We start from the raw sequence: 17099 nt of genomic DNA, 5'->3' as shown, positions 1-17099 counted from the left end.
GTCCCACTTGTCTATCTTCCTTTCCATCTATCCGTTCCACCCTCTTCTCCGACCAATCTCCTTTAACCCCATCTCTATCCACCTCTTGCACTCACAGCTAAATTCTTCCCAGACCCAGTCCTCCCATTTATCGCTCCACCCTCGAGGCTCCCAGCTTTATTCCTGATGAAGGGCGTTATTTTTTTCTGCAACTCGATGCTGCCTGACCTGCTGTGCTTCTTCAGCACCACTCTAATCTTGATTCTGATTTCCAGCACCTGCAATACGCACTTCCGCCCATCTGATTCCCCTGTCCATTGATCTTGAATAGGCCGTTGCTAAAGTTCCAGCATCGTTTCCCTGCTTTTATATTCCCACCTCCGGTCAAGAACATCGAGACCACTTGATCCCTTGTCCAATCACCTTGAAACATTCGTGAATGTCTACTCTAATTTCTCTTTTATTACTTTAAAACACTCAGTATTCACACTTTTCTCATTGTGCGTCCTCACATTCATTATCACCCACTTCACTGGATTGAATTCCTTTCAGCGCATTTTCTTGCCAATTGTTTCCAATCTCCCTGCAGTCTATGGCTTTCTTCCTCATGGTTAACGACATCACTAATTGTTACCTGATTTGCAAACAGCTAAATGATGGCCACGACAAATAATTAAAAATCGTTGACCTGTATGAGAAAACAATAGAACTCATAGAAGCCATGGTTCATCAGCTTGCAAAGGACAGCAGAATTGGAGACTGTAAAGAAGGTGATCTAAGGTTCCAGAAGGATGTTAATCCATTGCGTCTTTGGGCTGAAAAATGTCACATGAAGTTCAATCTGATAAATGGAAGGTATTGCATTTTGATACATCAAATATTAGTAGTGCTTATACAATTAATGACCGGCATTGCATCGTGTTGTGGAACACGGAGGCCAGGAATGCAAGTACATAATTCATTTTAATTTGCTTCATATATAGACAGAATGGTTTAAAAAATGTCATCTTGCCTTCGTTGCTCTGTCCTTTGAGCGTAGGAGTTGGTACGTTATGTTGAAGTTGAATAGGACATTGGGTGATGCCTCTTCTGGAATACTGTGTCCAGTTCTTGTCGCCAAGTAATAGCAAGGAAATTATTCAGATGGAGTAGGTTTAGAACAGGTATACCAGCGTATGGCGAGTGGGAAAGGTTTGTGTTATAACGAAAGGCTGGACAGGCTGAGAATATTTTCACTCGAGCACTGGAGTTTGAAAGGCGACATGATAGAAATGTATAAATTATTGAGAGTTCGGCTCGAGTTAACTGTAACTGTCTTTTCTCCAAGGAGGGGGACTTCAAGACGAGAGGGCAAATGTTTAAAGTGAAAAGAGGGATTTAAAATAAGACATGAGAGGCATTTTTTTTTTAACAGAGGATGGTTTATGTGGGCAATTCACTTCCTGAGGCAGTGATGAATGAATGTACATTAACAATATTTACAGGATATTTGGATCGATAAATGAATTGGAAAGTATCAGTGGGATTAACAAAAGCTATTCATTCATGTCTAGTATATAATTTATTGCACAGAGGGAAGTTCAGAATCAACCACGATATTATGGATCTGGAATCACATACCAGCCAGACCAGATAAGTATGGCAGTTTCCTTCCCTATCAGGCATTAGTGAATCAGATCTCCTGATTCAGCATCATCATTAGACTCTAGGTATTTGTTGAAATAAAATTCCAGCATCTGCCATGCCAGGGTTTGAACCCGTGTCCACAGAATTATATCTGGACATTCATATTAACAATGCAGTAATAATATCACAAGGGCATTATTAACCCTCAGCAGTTACAAGAGCCATCAGATGCGACACATTTAGTTTGGCATTATGTTCAGTATGAGCTTGTAGGAGTGAAAGGCCTGTTTTCATGCTGTGTGAGTCTATGACTTTGACGCTATGAAACTGGCAGCTGGTTGGGATTAACAGCAGCGTTGACAGTTTAATTGATCTCCTTCTGGGATATGTAATCTTGCTGGTAAATCTCGAGGTTCTTCTGCTCATTGAGCCCTTCCCATACACGGGAATGTTGAATATTCTGTCCCTAGTTTGACTGAGTAGATGAGTTTCCACTTCAGCAGGTAATTGAATCCCGCATTGCCCTGGTTTCTCTGTGATATCGGTGTCTTTGTATCTACCCAGGATGAACGATTGGTTGAAATCATATCAGCGCAGACGTAAGTCCCGTTGTCCATGTTGTGAATGTGTTTTTATTCTTCCTGATACACCCACAGGGTGTGGATGTCGCTGGTCAGGACAGCATTTGTTGTTCATCCTGATTCGCTGCTGCCTCGCTGCTCGAGAGACATGGATTCGATCCCAGTCTCGTGTGACTGTGTGCAGTTTGCACATTCTCTCTTTGCTTGTGTGAGTTTCCTCCCACAGTCTGTAGGTGTGAAGGTTACTGGGATCAGTCATGGGAAATGAAGGGGAATGGAATCGGTATGGAGTGTGTGTCTGATAGGATGTGCTTCAGAGGGATAGTGTCGACTGCAAGGGCTGAATGGCCTGCTTTCCCACACGGTTTTCATTCTCGGATTAAGGGTCAGCTATTTTGTTCAGGTCCTGGAGACACAAGTAGGCAGGATTGGGTAAAGATGGTAGCATCCCCTGTATAAGCGACATGTATAAATGGGATTGCAGGAAATTAAAGGCATGTTCTCTGTTCCTGAGATCAGGCTTTCATTCCAGGTTTTATTCATCGAACTTTAACATTACCAGTTCCGTGTGTGAGTCCCCAAGGATGCCTACTTTATTATATAACCACAACACCACCTTCTCCAGGTTGCAGTATTTATTGGGAACAAGAAGCTGATTCTGAGTTGATGCGAACAAAAGCAGATGCCAATTTCAAAACCACTGACCCAAACAGGAAAATGAAATTTCGAACCTTGCCACCCAAAGTTAAAGTCTCCACACGCTTTAGATGCGTCAATCGGCTGTCTCAGCAACATGTACTGTTTATGGTCATAATATTAGAAATGGGGGCAAGTATTCCCTTCCGCCCCGCTTTTGACCAGGAGCTGTCCCAACCTTGGAAATACATGTGCCTCTCTCCTGTCATTCCATCCCAGTTTCCAATTGGATCTTCGTGCATGCTTCACACAGTTTCTCTGATTCCGGGTCTGGAACTGGAATGATATGTGATTGCGTGCAGCAATTGGTCCTGCCTTGTGTGGGCAAAGTGATGAAGTAGCCGATATTCAAATATAATGCTATTGAAGCATACGTTTCAACAAAATTCTGCACTCTGCCAAGAGTTGGAGAGTTTCGTTAATCCCATTCTCCTGTACTCTCATTCATGGAATCTCCACAGTCTCTGGGGACGCTAAAGTTAAAGATTCGGTTCATTCTGCGTTCCCACATGCCTGTCGCTAAGTCCTGATATTGTACATTCTTCCTGACATTTCCTCCGCTACCATACTGGTTGCAGTTTATAAGTGTCGTCTGTGGAATGCTATAACCGTTTAGTAGTTCGCATTCTGCATTGTGATTGCAGCGACCTCAGCTCGAATCCACAGCATGGCGGTCAGTTCTTTCAAAGTTTTACTTTTGGTGTAACACGGTCAGAAATTAATCGTTTTTACAAGACAACATTCTCCGAGGTGATGATCTGTTTTCCATCGAATTTTGCTCTCTGATATTTCTGCGTTTCATGTATCAGGATTTAAACCCAAAAGTTCTCGAAGATGTCTCTCCCTCGCACTCTCCCTAACTCTCTTTTCCGTCCCTCATCCCATTTGACTGAGGCATTGCACAATCTAACATACACTTTCACGTTGATACCATCCAGTCTGTGCCGTTTCTCTCACTGTTGCCCCAATCTCTTCATTGGCACCTTCAAATCATTCGATCCGTTTGGATACCTTGGCAGTGAGATCAATTCTCTTTTAGCAGCTTTTACTGACATGGACAAGAGATTATTGGAGTGTGAGGCTCAATAAAAGGGCATAAGGAATAATTGGGGAAAAGAGACTCTATTGGAAAAGATCCCCCATGAGGGCTTTCTGCGATAGCCTTGTGGTATTATTCTGGATTGTTAACACAGCAAAGCAAGGAAATATTCTGGGCAGAAGGGTTGGATTCTCACCACACCACGATGAGGATAGTATGTGAATGCAATAAATGCCTAGAATTAAGAATACGTTGTCTGAAAAACCCATGTGTTTCACTGACGTCCTTGAGGGAAGGAAACTACCGTCCTTAACTGGTCTGGCGTCCTCGTGACTCCAAACCGGAAGGCAATAAGTGCTGCAGAGCCACCCCCGATACTGTTAAAGAATAGAAATATGTTCATTCGGCTCAGTGCGAGAATTGTCCAGGGATAAGATCGCACTGGGAGAGTTGCAGGAGAGATTCACTCGGATAGATTCGTAACTGAAATTGTACATTGAAAAATACCTTGATTGTTTGCTAAGTCTCCGATCTGTTAGAATGACCATGTGAGCTTCACTTCTTTCATATGTAAAGTGCAAAACTTTTTTATTTTAATGTTTCATTCTCAGGTGAAGTTTAACAACTGGTGTCTGCCCCCATGTGCTGCTGTCTGCTCCATAATGTTTAGAATGATTCTAATTTATAAAAATGAGTTACCAGAGACTTACATGGATTCATGCAGTTTTTGAGCAAAGTACAATGTAACTCTGCAAGTACAAATTCACCCCACAGACGTATGTGTGTGTGTGTGTGTGTGTGTGTGTGTGTGTGTGTGTGTGTGTGTGTGTGTGTGTGTGCACGCGCGCGTGCGCACTCGTGTGTAGGAGGGTCTCTGTTTGTAGATAGGGCAATGCGATCACCTGTACTGTGACATGAACCCAATGACCATGGGTACCGAATTTAGCTATCAGTCTCTGCGGGGGCACTTTTAGCTGCTGCCTGTTCCGAAGCCCGCCTTGGAGGATTGTCACCCAAAGATCCGAGGTCGAATGTCCTGGATCACTGAAGTGTTCTCCAACTGGGAAGGGGAACACCTGTCTGTTGATTGATGTGCAGCGCCCGTTCCATTGCTGTCGCCTCTGCTCAGCTTCACCAATGTACCATGTCTTAAGGCATCCTTGTCTGCAGCATGTTGTTTTTTTAGATGAGCGTCAGTCTAAACATTATGGCATGGACTAGCACCTTCAACATATTATCTGTGCTGACACTAACTGGTAAAGTCCACCTGAGAATATAACTGTTAAAAGAATGTTTTTGGATTTACATAAGAAAGAAATGAACCGAAAATAGTCATTCTAACATATGGAAGACTTAAAAGCAATCAAGGTATTTTTCCAATGTCTAATTTCAGTGACATGACACTGTAACCTTTCGCTATAAATTCTGTACCTTACCGCTGTGTACTCCACAGCCACCTGATGAAGGAGCAGCTCTCCAAATGCTATGGCTTTCATTAAACCTTTTGGACTATGACCTGGTGTTGTACAATTTTTAACTTCGTATAAGAATGCGGATCTCACAATTAAAATAGAGACGAAGAAGCTTTTATTCTCTCAGACAGTTCTGTATCAGTGGACTTTCTTGTAGCAGAAGGCTCTGAGGAAGTGTCATTAGGTGTAATGAGGCTGAGATCGGTAGATCTTCAAACAGCAAAGACATCAAACATTATGGCGAAAGGCAAGAAAGTGCAGTTCAAGGTTATCAGATCAGATATGAAACCGTTCAATAGCGGAACAGACTTGGTGGTCTGAATGGTGACTATGTGTTCCTAAAATTGTGGGCCTTAATATGAAGCTGCAAAACCGACCTGAGTAAAACGTGCCAAATTTAAAATATCGTGGTCCCCCGGAGCACTGAGCCGAGGTGCAATGTACAAAGAACAACACACAAAGGGCAGACAATATTGGGTCATTGATCCGTAGTGATCAGTATACCAAGGTAAAAAGGAAAAACGATATTCAGTATCTACATTGAACCCTGCTCCACGAGGCATGTAGTTAACTCTCACAAACCACTATTCCCCTTCCGTTTTCCTGATGCCCCCTCGGTTCTTGTTTTAAACTGATTGAACGTCAGGCAATTGCAGCTGGCATTGCTGATGTGGAACTGTAGCATATAGAACATAGAACATGAGAGTGCAGTACAGGCCCTTCGGCCCTCGATGTTGCGCAGCCCTGTCATACTAATCTGAAGCCCATCCCATCCACACTATTCCATATACGTCCATATGCCTCTCCAATGACGACTTAAATGCACTTAATTTTGGCGAATCTACCACCGTTACAGGCAAACCATTCCATGCCCTAACTACTCTCTGAGTAAAGGAACTACCTCTGACATCTGTCTTATACCTTTCTCCCCTCACTTTAAAGTTGTGACCCTCGTGTTTGCCATCCCCATACTTGGAAAAAGACTCTCCCTGTCCACCCTATCTAAACCTCTGATTATCTTGTATGTCTCTATTAAGTCACCTCTCAGTCTTCTCTCCAACGAGGACAGCCTCAAGGCCCTCAGTCTTTCCTCATAATACATTCCTTCCATACCAGGCAACATGCTAGAAAATCCCCTCTTCACTCTTTCCAACGCGTCAACATCGTTCTTATAATGCAGGACCAGAACTGTTGACAATACTTCAAATGTGGCCGTACCAGATCTTTGTACAGCTGTCGCATAACCGTCTGATTCCAGAACTCAATCCCTCTATTAATAAAGGCCAAAACACTGTTTTCCTTCTTAACAAACCTGTCAATCTGGGTGGCAACTTTCAGGGATCTGTGTACATGGACACCGAGATCTCTCTGCTCATCTGCACTCCCAAGAATCTTACCATTAGCCCAGTACTTTGCATTCCGATTACTCCGTCCAAAGTGTATCACCTCACACTTGTCCACATTAAACTCAATTTGCCACCTCTCAGCCCAGCTCTGCATCCTATCTATGTCTCTCTGCAACCTACTACATCATTCGTCACTATCCACAACTCCACCGACCATAGTGTTGCCCGCAAATTTACTAACCCACCCTTCTAAGCCCTCCTCCAGGTCATTTATAAAAATAACGAATAGCCCTGGACCCAACATCGACCCTTGCGGAATGCCGCTAGTAATTGGACACCAAGATGAACATGTTGCATCAACTGCAACACTCTGTTTTCTTTGAGCGAGCCAATTACTGATTCAAACTGCTATGTCTCCCACAATCCCGTTCCTCCACATTTTGTATAATAGCCTACTGTGGGAACCTTATCGAACACCTTGCTGAAATCCATATACACAACATCAACCTGCTTACTCTCATCTACCTGTTTGGTCACTTTGTCAAAAAACTCATAAGATTTGTTCGGCATGACCGACTCTTTACAAAACCATGCTGACTGTCCCTGACCAGAATATTCTTTTCTAGATGATTATAAATCCTATCTCTTATAATCTTTTCCAACGCTTTACCAACAACTGAAGTGAGACTCACTGGTCTGTAATTACCAGGGTTGTCTCTACTACCCTTCTTGAACAAGGGAACCACATTTGCAATCCTCCAGTCCTCAGGTACTATTCCTGTAGATAATGATGGTTTCTAGATCAATGGCACAGGCTCGGCAATCTCTTCATTTGCTTCCCAGAGGATTCTAGGATAGATCCCATCTGGCCCAGAGGACTTGTCTATTTTCACACTCTACAGTATTTCTAATACCTCTTCCTTGTGAACCTCAATCTCTTCGAGTCGAGATGCAAGTATCTCTGTATCGTCCTCGCCAACATTTTCATTTTATATAGTGAACACTGTCGAAAAATATTTATTTAGTGTTTCCCATGTCTCCTCTGACTCCACACACAACTTCCCACTATTATTCTTGATTGGCCCTAATTTAACTCTCGTCATTCTTTTATTCCTGACATACCTATGGAAAGCCTAAGGGTTAACCCTGATCCTATCCACCAACAACTTCTAATGTCTCCTCCTGGCTCCCATGTCTCCTCCTGGCTCTTCTGAGCTCTCTTATAAGTTCATGCAGTGAAATGATTCTGTCTGCTGCACATCATTCTGCTTCGAAATATCAGGCAGTATTTCATATTGATTCCTGTAAACGTTAACCTTTAACAAGCCATGACAGTGAAATCACTGAATCCTCATCACTATACTACCAGGGAAGATTTCTGTTAAAATCACCCTGGACACCAAGAAATACGCCATTCTATTCTCCCATCCTTCTGTGCGTGATCCCCTCGGCCGTATTCCGGTCTTGTTGGTTGGTTTACAATACTGAGGCTATCCAATCATCTTTGCATTTCAGTTTCTAAAGGATGAGACCTTCTCTTTGAGCTGGCAATGTGCTTGCTCAGTGGTGATAACACTGTCCTTGTAAACTAGAAAAGTGCTTGAAATAGGCCATTCCTGTTTTTCATTCCAAGAACTTGAGGCAAACCGTTTGGCAGGACAGGAAATAGCGGGCGTGAGCAGTGATCAAGTTTGGCAGCAAGAACGAGGTGAGGCAGTATAAACTACAGAGTAATGGGGAAACAATGGGCAAGGAACCCTGGGACGGGAGGGGCTGAATGCTTCCTTTCTTTGCTGTCACCAGACATTGGTGTTGAACTCAGAAATGGGACAACATCAGACAAGTCGGTGAAATCTTACTTTCTGCTTGTTTTCTCCCGAGGCCTGTGTCACACTAGGGGAAATGTGTCTGCGTGTTTCAGTCTATGGGTAAAAATGGGGTTCAGTTCCCATCTCAAACTTTAATCCCACTTATTATGTTTTACGAGATTAAAACGTTCCAGAGAAATTAGCATTCAGGTGAAACGTCAGAGTTTACAAGGTTACAGACCAACTGCTGGGAAACAAGATGAAGGGACCCGGTTCTGTGCTGTAAACACTCCATAATTATATCATTTTTGAGGGGAAACATATCTGCAGTGACATAATTCCAAAAACTGTGTTATGAAGAAACGGTGCAACGGCTTCTGCCCTCATCCCTGGTGGTCTAGTGGTTAGTATTCAGCGATTTAACTGAGTGACCTGGGTTTCATTGCCATTCAGGAAATCAGGACTTCTTGTTCCTGATGCAGAGAGCGCAGCTCTACCAGGAATCTGTTTCATGCCTTAGATCAGTCAATACCCCAGCTCATCAAAGAAGTGAAAAGGGCCTTCCCTCTCTCTGCACAGTCAGACAGTTAATTCTTCATTCTCCTCTGATTCCATTTTCCAAAGAATTTCAAAATATTATCAAAACTGAGTCTCAGCTATTTCTTTTCTGTGCTTTTCATCCATCGGAGCTGCAGCGATTAAGTGCGTTGGTTTCTGAAAAGGAAACGTACCTATGAGCAATGTGTGCGGCTATTCCAGGATTGCCTTCTCTGAAAGCGCTGGGACATGACTGATGTGGTCTATGATATGGAAGTGCCAGTGTTTGAGTTGAGTAGACAAAGTTAAAAATTACACAATATCAGGGCAGAGTCCAGCAGGTTTATTTGGAAGCACTAGCTTTAGGAGAGCCGCTCCTTCATCAGGTGCGTGTTTTTCTGCAGAAACTTGGTGTGTGTGTCAACATGCGCGATCTTTTGGAAGATCATCTGGACTTTAACCGACCGTTCGTGGTGTCGACGGTACCCATGACTTGGAGGTGTTGGTGTTGGACTGGGGTGGATACATTTAATAATCACACAAAGCCATTATAGATTACAACAGTTGACAAACACCTGATGACGAAGCAGTGCATGGAACACTGGTGCTTCCAAATAACTCTGTTCGATACAATCTGGTGCTGTGTGATTTTTACTCTGATAGCTCTTGGTAATGTTTAACTGATCGAAGACAGTGAAAGAACTTTCGTTCGTAGAGATGAAAATTTCAAATATTATCCACCTCAGCATAACAAAAGTGATGAGGTTGGATTTGTGATGAATCTCCACAATGCGCTTGCGCAATGTAAAAGTCGGACATACAACTGCCTGATCCGGAGCCAGCTATAAGAATGGTTGTACCACTGACCAGATGCACAGCTGAAATTTTACACGCTGCAGAGCTGTGGTGTTAACAAGGACATGAGCAATAACAGTAACAGTCACAAGGTGAACAAAGAACAAACATAATCACCATCATTGATTCACTTCAATTTGTCCTCAAAACAACGAGCATTCACAATCTGATCAGCCAATCAATAAGGTCACTGATGATCTTGGAAATTGCAACTGACTTTTCTGCGTTTTCACCATAATTTGAGGTAAACTCCAGCCTAATCATAACATCGCATACTCCCATTAATTTTTATCTTTAGATAACGTTAATGACCTGTCCGAATTTGCAGGAAATGAGTGAAAACGTCCTTCCGATGACGTAATCCAGTGCAGAGTTGGCCAGAAATGAAAAGACAAAGACATGAAACATCACTCCCATTTTTCTCTGTACCAATGCGTTTTCCTGAGTTGAATATTTGCAGGACTTGTCTTTGCTATCTAAAGAATTAATTATTTTCCCGGGAAAGATTCTTCATAAATCAATTAACATCTGAGGTGTTGAAACATATTTTACTTTAGATTAAAATAGTTGAATATCCTTTCCCCCAGCCTAATGTCCCAATCCTTCCTCCTCTTCCATGTAAATACAAGCTGCTCCAGGTGATGTTGGAGCTCCCAAACTGACGTTCCAATGCTCCTTGCTGCTCCATGTCAATAGAAGCTGCTCTACTTGAGGTTGGAGCTCCCAGTTTGATGTCCCAATGCTCCCTGTTCCATGTCATGGTGCAGTTGAGGTTAGACCTACCACTCCGATGTCCCAATGCTCCCAGCTGTTAAATGTCACTAAAAGCTGGTCCTTGTGAGGTTGGAGCTCCCAGTCTGATGTCCCAATGTTCCCTCCTCCATGTCAAGAGAAGCAGTCCAGTTGAGGTTGGATGTATCACTCTGATGTCCCAATGCTACCTGCTGCTACATGTCATTAAAAGCTGCTCCAGGTGAGAGTGGAAATCCCAGACGGATGTCGCAAAGCTTCTTGCGCCATGTCAACTGGAGCTGCTCCAAATGAGGTTAGATCTTGCATTCGGATGTTCCAATGCTCCCTGTTGCTCCATGTCAACAGAAGCTGCTCCAGGTGTGGTTCGAACTCCCAGACTGATGCCACAATACTCCCTGGTTCACGTCAAAAGACGCTGCTCCAAATGAAGTGGGAGCTCCCTTCCCTGGCGGCTCACATACGTCTATACCATCATAGAAATACTGCCCACTGAACATCCCCACCACTGGACCCATTGGTGGAATATCCACATCATGAGAACCTAATATTATTTTTAGTCACCACCGAATCATTATTTCCAAAAGTCATTCTTTCTTAAACCTTATTTCGCATGTGCATACTGCAGTCAATCCGAAGTAAGATAATGGTGCGAATTGATGTATGCTTAATAAAAATTACATCCTATTTTTTATGTTGAGTAACTGCGAGTTAGCAAGGACAATGTTTGTATTCAAATCACACTTTTATTCCAGGTGAGCGAATGTGGTTTGCATTATTTAAAATGAACTTGTTCACTGCGTAAAATGATCAAATAGATCTCAATTTCAAAACAACATTGGTAACGTTGTCATCCATCTTGAAATGTGGTGTCTTCTTCTTTCAACCAGACGGGTATTATATCGAAAAGTCTATTACTGATATGCGTACAGACACTTTAAATCGCAAGGATTGTGAAGGTTTGTAACTCAGGTTGAGGTTTAGGGTGTAGGTTTGCTCGCGGAGCTGGAGGTTTGACATCCAGATGTTTCATTACCTGGCTAGGTAACACCATCAGTGGCGACCTCCATGTGAAGCGAAGCTGTTGTCTCTTGCTTTCTATTTATATCTTTCTCCTGGATGGGGTTCCTGCGGTTTGTGGTGATGTCATTTCCTGTTCGTTTTCTGCGGGGTTGACAGATGGCATGTAGATCTATGTGTTTGTTTATGGCGTTGTGGTTGGAGTGCCAGGCCTTTGGGAATTCTCTGGCATGTCTTTGCTTAGACTGTCCCAGGATCAAGGTATTTCCCAAGTCGAACCGGACTACCAAAAATACATAAACCAGGAGCCCCCCCTCAGACCCATAGTCTCATTACCTGGAACACCAACTTACAGACGGGCCAAAGAACTACACGCAAGACTGAAATACCTCATAGAAGAGTCACAGCACTCCATCCACTCCACCCAGGAATTCCTAAAAATCATCAAAAACACCAAAATAGAGGAAGAAGAAGCAATGATCTCATTCGACATAACAGCACTGTTCACCTTCATCAACATCGACCTGGCAAAGGAAACAATTACCACACTTTTAGAAGAGACCATCACAGACGCACCAACAACCATCAATCACATTACCAACGAAAACATCATGAAGCTAGTGAACCTGTGCCTCACCACCCACCTCACTTTCAACAACATCGTCTACAAACAAACCAACGGCACACCCATGGAATCTCCGCTGTCAGGATTCATAGCAGAAGCGGTAATGCAAAGACGAGAACAAACAGCCCTACCAACAATCTAACCAAAAATCTGGGTCCGCTACGTAGATGACACCTTTGTTATCACAAAACAAAACAAGATGGAAGAGACATTTGACATCATCAACAACACCTTCACAGGCATAAAGTTCACCAAGGAGGAAGAAACCAAGAACAAACTCGCATTCCTGAACGTCACAGTAGAAAGAAAGGACAACGGAGAACTACAAACCTATGTATACAGAAAACCGACAAACACTGACCAAATACTTAACTACACCAGCAACCATCCCAACACACACAAACGAAGCTGTATCAGAACACTATTCCAATGAGCCACCACACCACACACTGCAACACAGACGAACTTCGGAAAACAGAGGAGAACCACCTATTCAACGTATTCGAGAAGAATAGATTCTCAAAAAATACAGTTCGCAGATTCCTCAAGAACAAACCACGACAAGCAGACCAAACACAGCCAGAAACCTTAACCACCTTACCGTACATTGAAGAAGTTTCAGAAATGACAGCCAGACTATTCAGACCCCTCGGAATCCTAGTAGTACACAAATCCACCAACACTCTCAAACAAAAACTAACAAACTTAAAAGACACAGTTCAACCCATGGACAAAACCAACGTCATCTACAAAGTTCCATGCAAGGACTGCCACCAACAGTACGTAAGACAACCAGGAAGAAAGTTAGCCACCAGGATATACGAACACCAGCTCGCCACAAAAAGACACGACCTTCTCTCCTTCGTAGCCCTACACACGGATTAAAAATACCACTATTTCGACTGGGACAACACATCTATCCTGGAACAGGCTAAGCAAAGACATGCCAGAGAATTCCTAGAGACCTGGCACTTCAACCACAATGCCATAAACAAACACTTAGATCTAGATGCCATCTATCAACCCATCAGAAAACGAACAGGAAATGACATCACCACAAACCCCAGGAACCCCATCGAGGAGAAAAATATAAATAGAAAGCAGGAGACAACAGCTTTGCTTCAATTGGAGGTCGCCACTGATGATGCTGTTACCTAGCCAAGTAATGAAACGTCTGGATATCAAAGTTACAGCTCAGCGAGCAACCCTCCACACTACATTTTAAATCATTTTTCATGTTTATGTTCCATGAATCTGCGGTTAATGATCCACAGTTTAGTTTCAATCCCTATAGGTAACATGCTGATTTCTCCAGTTGTTCATAGTTCAATGTAATGCATCCAGTGTGTGCATAACGAGAGGGAGCTTGCTTCCCACATCTTGTGTTTATCTGTGCCTTATGTCCAGCATTCATCAATGGCGAGAGCAAGGGGCGAGGGCGAGACCAATGTGTAAGTCTCTCCGTGCCCATGCACGGCACCCACAGCGGCAATTCTCCACTGTGCATTTACAGCCAGTTCTCAGTGCCCCTACACCCACGCCCTGCCCCTTTGAAATATCTCCATTATTTTGTGCTGTTTCGCTGTGCTCTTCTCACCAGGATGAATTACTTCTACTCAACTTCCTCCAGATTTCATCTGACAAAACATTCATTAAGAATCCCTTTGCATAAACATGCATTTCGCAGCTCTCATACGAAAAAACGTTAACAGCAGCTTGACTTGAAAAAGAAAATCGCGCTCCTTTTCATTATCCCAAAGCAAACTACACTTCAAAGCAGTTTAGTCAAACGGCACAAACTATTCCTTGAGATTTTGTAATAGCGACAATGCATATAAGCTGACCATTGGAGTTCCAGTTTCAATGCGACAGCTGAAAACCGCACCATTGAAGACAGCGACGAGAGTGGGATTCGAACCCACGCGTGCAAAGCGTCAATGCAGATAAAAAAACTACTATAATCCCAGTTTTCGTATGACAGCTGTGATCATCTGAAAACCGCACCATTGAAAGCCGTTGACGACAGCGACGAGAGTGGGACGCGAACCCACGCGTGCAGAGCACAATGGATTAAGAGTCCATCGCCTTAACCTCTCGGCCACCTCGTCACAGATACTCGAAAAGCTATGACCTTATAAATAATTGAATTTCGTAAATCATGCAGAGCAGCAGATATTTCTTTTTGGTATTGGTGAAATGAGAAATAACACAGTACGGTTCAAAGACTATGGTCTGACCCCTGGGTTGTGGGGCAAGTGCACTCCCACTGTCACACTATGCAGACAGTGATCTGAACAAAAATGAGGAAATGAATATGTCACAAGGTCTGTTGAATTCTGTGAAATTTGAAGTCAACGGAATGAAGAACCCGAGAGAGCAGGAGGTGTTCTTTCAATAAAGAGTTGGATAGAGCTCTTAAGGATAGTGGAATCAAGGGTTATGGGGATAAGGCAGGAACATGATACAGATTGAGGATGTTCAGCCATGATCATAATGAATGGTGGTGCTGGCTCGAAGGGCAGAATGACCGACTACTGCACCTGCTGTCTATTGTCTATTAAATTGCCTGTGAGGAATTGTTTTCCAGACTGGAGGAGAGTGCAAAGTGCTCAATGTCATTATTCGGAAGACCTAACTTCCGCTCAGATGTTTTTGACACGCACTTGTGTACAGAACAGACAATTTCAAAATCCAAAATAAGGCTAAACTGACAATTGAACTCAACAATGCAAAAACCTTGATGTGTATCATTTTCCTGGGCGTGCGACACCAAGTCACTGTATGATCACAGCAACACAGTGAGCAAGTGTCAGAAGGAAAATGAGTGCAGTGCCAGTGTGCATGCTGGGAGCAGCACGTGACACACGGGGAAGTGCATTTCCCACAACAGGAACACTTCCCAAACAGCGGAATGCGGTGGAAGAATTCAGAGGGAGTTTACACTATGAAATTTGAAGCCAGAGACACAATGGAGATCTGTCATTGAGTCTGTTCAAGATGAAGATTTTAAGATTTCGACAGATGCAAAACAAAATAAAAAGCTCATGAGTTAATGAAGGCAAAATATGAAATTGTATATTTCATCAATCTACATCTTTACAATGAGTAACCCATCACTTTCCTCACTCGGGGACAGAAACACTGGTGAAGATGATCAAAAAATCCCCGTTTACTAGCCATGGAATCAGAGAAACTCAGTTTCCCAAACGTTTAGGTAAAACCAGGAATGTGGAGGTAAGCAGTAATGTGTTGCTCCTGTGCTGAAGGTCACCAGTGCACGGTACCTCTGTTCCAGTATAGTGGACTGTGCTGTGCCGAAGTTTCAATTTTGAGCCTTACATGGAGCAGCTTCAATTTGTCCTCTTGTTGAGGGGTACGGACAAAAGGTGATATTGAGCAAAGCTAAGTTTATGTGAAAAGACCCGTGTTTGTGGATTGAGAAACAACTTTTTCTGGATAATGACTCCTTGATCAACAAACATACTGCAAGTATCTAAACGTGAAGAGACATATGTGGAGAGAGAGCCGAAGGTGATTTTTCACCAGATGGATAACGTTTCCCATGTGCACTGCTTTAAATTCCGGGAAAATAGATGTTGAACTGGTTTCATGTTACACAGTTTGTTCCAAACTCACAAAGTTGCTGCAATAATAAAAAAAGAAGTCACATAGGATCGTTTGAATATTGTATTGAACTGAATTTTGGTGTGAGCATATTTTATCTTAAATGGCGTGCTGCACAGAAGTACAGAGGGTTAACAATACAAAAGGACAGAGTCTTCTTGGTGGATTTCTTGGGTGGAGTTAAGAATGTACGAAATGTACATAACATCATGTGAATGTGGTCAAATCTTTAAAGTAGGTGTTGCATCTCCAAGTGACGATTCAATTCCTAGTCATTAGGATATAATTTCTGTCTGCAGTTATCGTACGACATCAGCTCCATTTACAGAGTTTCCCCTTGAATAATAGGACACCCCTTACCAATCCATGAACTTGTTATACTCAGTCTTATTCAGTTGTACATGTTCATGAAATATCTTTGTGTCTGAAGTCAACAAATTCGAAATTGTTACGCAAACACACTGACTTTCACTCAATGGTAAATTATCTCCTTGTACGTTTGCTCGTGTATCTTTTAAAACACTCTGAAGTCAGCTTCTACGTTTTATTTCTGGACAGTCGTTCACGATTTAAATAAATCTATTGAGTGGAAGAAACTCTCATCCAAACTTTTCTTAATTATTCACTAATGGTTTTCAAGCTCTAACGAATGTTATTGATTCACTCGAAAGAGAGACTTTCCCGATTTACTCATTCAAGCCTCGCGTTATGTGAAAATCTCATTGGTTTTCATCAAACTTGCGTTTTTCTACTCCAGCATCTCCAAATCTCGTGAATAACCTCCTTCATTCTTTCCATCATCCCGTTTGTATCCTTTCTGATATTTTTATGTCTCAGTAAACAACATCACTTGGCTTTCTAATATCTTGCTATCCAGGAAACAGCGTCTATGCCCTTTCTAACTTCTTCACATGTCTTTGGTGGAGAATGAGGCCAAGGATTACATACAATACTCCCATTGAGGGTGACCGAAAGATTTTACAGTTACACTATGAACTCTTTGCTTTTTAAATATGGCGCCTCTATTTATAAACTCCAATAAGGTAAATTATTATCTATCCAGTTCATGAACATCGTCTCCATGGAGACGAAAATTATCTATCACTTCCTTTATTCTTCCACGGAATGTCTGAAAGGTTTG

General features: G+C 42.6%; 1 non-coding gene across 1 annotated transcript; it reads right to left on the bottom strand.

Moving 5' to 3' along the window:
- Nucleotides 1-14360: 14360 nt before the first annotated feature.
- trnak-cuu (transfer RNA lysine (anticodon CUU)) lies at nt 14361-14442 on the bottom strand. Its single transcript has one exon. It is a non-coding gene; the product is annotated as a tRNA-Lys (tRNA).
- Between the last annotated feature and the right edge of the window lie 2657 nt (nt 14443-17099).

The sequence above is a fragment of the Chiloscyllium punctatum genome, chromosome 50 (genome assembly GCF_047496795.1).
Source record: "Chiloscyllium punctatum isolate Juve2018m chromosome 50, sChiPun1.3, whole genome shotgun sequence".
NCBI lineage: Eukaryota > Metazoa > Chordata > Chondrichthyes > Orectolobiformes > Hemiscylliidae > Chiloscyllium > Chiloscyllium punctatum.
The sequence above is the reverse complement of the archived record's forward strand: the minus strand, read 5'-3'. Positions and strand labels throughout refer to the sequence as shown.